The 2,973-nt window shown below is 34.8% G+C and overlaps 1 long non-coding RNA gene across 1 annotated transcript; it reads left to right on the plus strand.

Annotated features, from left to right (window-relative positions):
* Positions 1 to 331: 331 nt before the first annotated feature.
* On the plus strand, positions 332 to 1,665 carry LOC149074630 (uncharacterized). The gene is made up of 3 exons (XR_016194330.1): positions 332 to 350; positions 529 to 604; positions 1,444 to 1,665. It is a non-coding gene; the product is annotated as an uncharacterized LOC149074630 (long non-coding RNA).
* Positions 1,666 to 2,973: the final 1,308 nt, after the last annotated feature.

Raw genomic sequence — 2,973 nt, forward strand, 5'->3', positions numbered from 1 at the left:
CATTTTCGAGGACATACTCCGAAAACCCTTCATCTCGAATTTCATTCGCATTCGTTGATTTTTGCGGTCGCTAGGGACTTCAATAACGGCAAAGTTATTTTATGATCATCCTTTACATTGATGAAATTTCACCCCGAAGAAAACTACTGCAATCAAAATAGCAGATGCGAACACACAAACAATAGAAACGATTTTGAAATTCAAATTAGCAACGCCATCGCTATAATTACACGTGTGTGTGTGTGTGTGTCGCAATATCTCGTAGAATATATATAAATGCAAGGAAAAATGAACAATTTTTATATTACTCTCTCACTAACTAACAAGAAATATTTTCTTTGAAATTCGATGTGAGAGTTCAGTTTTACTCGGTGTTTATGATTAGGATATACTTTTTCCCCCCATGATGTATATTACAATGAAATCCTAATATAACAATCAACTAACTTTCTTGAGAGAATGGAATTTCTTTAATTGCATATAAATGATATTTTGAGATTTTAAAATATTCTTTTTTTGTCTTTTCAGTATTGAAATTTCTCCCCAACACTAAAAATGAAACTTTTGTGTGTAATTTTCGTTTATGCGATTACTGTTTACTATGGTAAGTTGAATATGCTCAGTCGCATTCGTTTCCGATCAAGAACCCATAATTTCAATAAGAGGAAAAAAATCAATAAAAACCCGTGTGGTGCTGAACGTGGCTTTTTTACTAGATCTTCATACATAGCACATTCAATAAGTCGCAAACAATTCTAATGAAACGTGTAATATTTAATGTTAAAAATTATTAAAACGGTATTAAGACCGTGTGTGTATAATATGAAGATGTATACCTTTTTTGGCAATCGGATATTAAGGATCTCTCGCTAATCGGTTAATGGAGAAATAGCTCCACTTCACAAGCAACAAATCAGAACGTGGCATTCAGACATACATGCAGAAGCTCACGAGGTAAGGGTCCCAACGTGACGTCTTCAAAAAATTTTGAAAATATTGCCCCACTGATTCTACTCATTTAAATATGCCTGGAAATATAAAAACATCCGGCGGATAATGAAAGTATGCTGTTCAAATAACTCATTAACGGTCACCCCTCTATTACGGACGAAATTTTTTGTCCCCACGGTGTCCACAAAAGAGAGGTTTTACTGCATTATATTTATCCTCTGAAAACGCACCCATAATGTGTCGAAATGCATTAGCAATTTTATATTTTTGCGTGTATTTTGCCTTTTCATTGTTCTCCATTTGTGATCAGGCATTGTATGAAGAAAATTGATGTTTTTTACGTGCGTCCCCTATCCCTCCTTAAAGTTTCGTTCATGAACTCTGAATCCCTCTGCGTATGAATTTAATACAATTTTTCTATCTGCGAAAGTTGTGTTTTTTGCCGAATGTGTGAGTGCGTTATCATGTTTTTCTATTTTATCTTTCTTTCAGCTTCTTTCGGAGACAGAGGAACCTTTTGCGATATTTATCCTTTCTACAATATCTGCATGCCCGCTTGCCAGAAACAAGGATATCCTGGAGGTGATTGCGGACGAAAGAAGGGCCAAAAAGATTATTTGTGCTACTGTGTTGGTGAAAAGAAAGCTAAGATCACAATCTTAAAATAATGGTTCTGATTCGCGTATTCTGAAACTTGTATCATGGATACGGTACATACAATATAGTTCGTATTTTTTTTTTTGGAAAATAAACAATATATTTGCATTGTCATGGAGTGTTTTATTGAATTTACGTTGCATCATATGTGCTTATTAGCATTTACTATAGAAATTAATTTGTTAGAATGGTTTCACAATGGCTGCTGAAAATCACTGCTGCCTTTTTCAGAGGCGCATTATATTTTCTGCAACATATATCACTCGGCCTTATTAAAGGAAGAGGGTTGCTGATTTAGCTGCGTAACTGCCACCCATGTAAACGTGCAATTGATGCATTTTGAAGATTTTAAACCCTTTACGTGTGCAGGCTTTTTGCAAAAAATTTGGATAATCTCTATTAGAAGTATCGGCCGTAAATCTGATAGCTTTGTTCTTACACTTTAAAAAAGGAAGAAGAGGGAAAGAAAGAAAGAAAAGTGAGTGAGAATCTTGAGCGATTGAAGCGACTTCTAGGTTGTTAAATCTAACAACAACATACTAAACTAGTTGGTTTGTGCTATAGCTGAAATAGCTAGATATAAAACTTTTTTGATTGCTAATATCGCGATAATACGGATTGAACGGGAGTTTGATTATCTTGGAAAATGAAATGAAAGTCAAAGCACGATTTCGACGTCACTGATCTAGACCGAATCAATTTGAATCAAGATGTATCAAAAGTGTTTATGCACCCGTAAGTGCTTGGCTCTAGTTTTTTGTATAGAGGATTTCGATTTTTGAATGGTAAGCTCGGAACGGTTTTACAAAAAACAGCGAGTTCTTGAGCACCCACTCCAATCTTGGCTGTAACTGCACTGTTGGAATCCCTGTGTCTAGATCAGGATCCTGATCTAGGGGACTCCAAAATCATAAGCTTTCACTTGATCTGAAGTTATATCTTTCATAAATTCTGAAATCAATTCTGTAAGTATTTCTCTCATTAGGTGTTTTTTGTTTTAATTGTTTGTTTTATTAATTAATTTTTAATTATTTCATTCCTAATTTTGGTTTTAATCCTTCATCCATTTTGAATTTTAGAATTACCGAACATCACTTTCGATAAGTCAAAATAATCATTAGTTCTATAGAGTTTTTTTTCTTTTTACTCAAAATAAAGTGTTCCGGACTCTGCCACGAGGCTGGGCTGGAAGAGATCTCGGCAACGGGATAAGTCCACTGGCGAAGTTCTGACGCTCATTCAGTTCTGAAGAGTAACTTCTTCCATTAATTTCAAACCCCTTTTGTTGAACCCTTAATATCACTCAATTTGAACCTCTTTATGGCCACCTTAGGGGTCGAATTTTTAAAAACCCCTTCTTAGTGA

Source organism: Pholcus phalangioides, unplaced genomic scaffold (assembly GCF_987345545.1).
Source record: "Pholcus phalangioides strain wild (caught in Gottingen) unplaced genomic scaffold, Ppha-v1.0 ptg000017l_1, whole genome shotgun sequence".
In the NCBI taxonomy this organism is placed as follows: Eukaryota; Metazoa; Arthropoda; class Arachnida; order Araneae; family Pholcidae; genus Pholcus; species Pholcus phalangioides.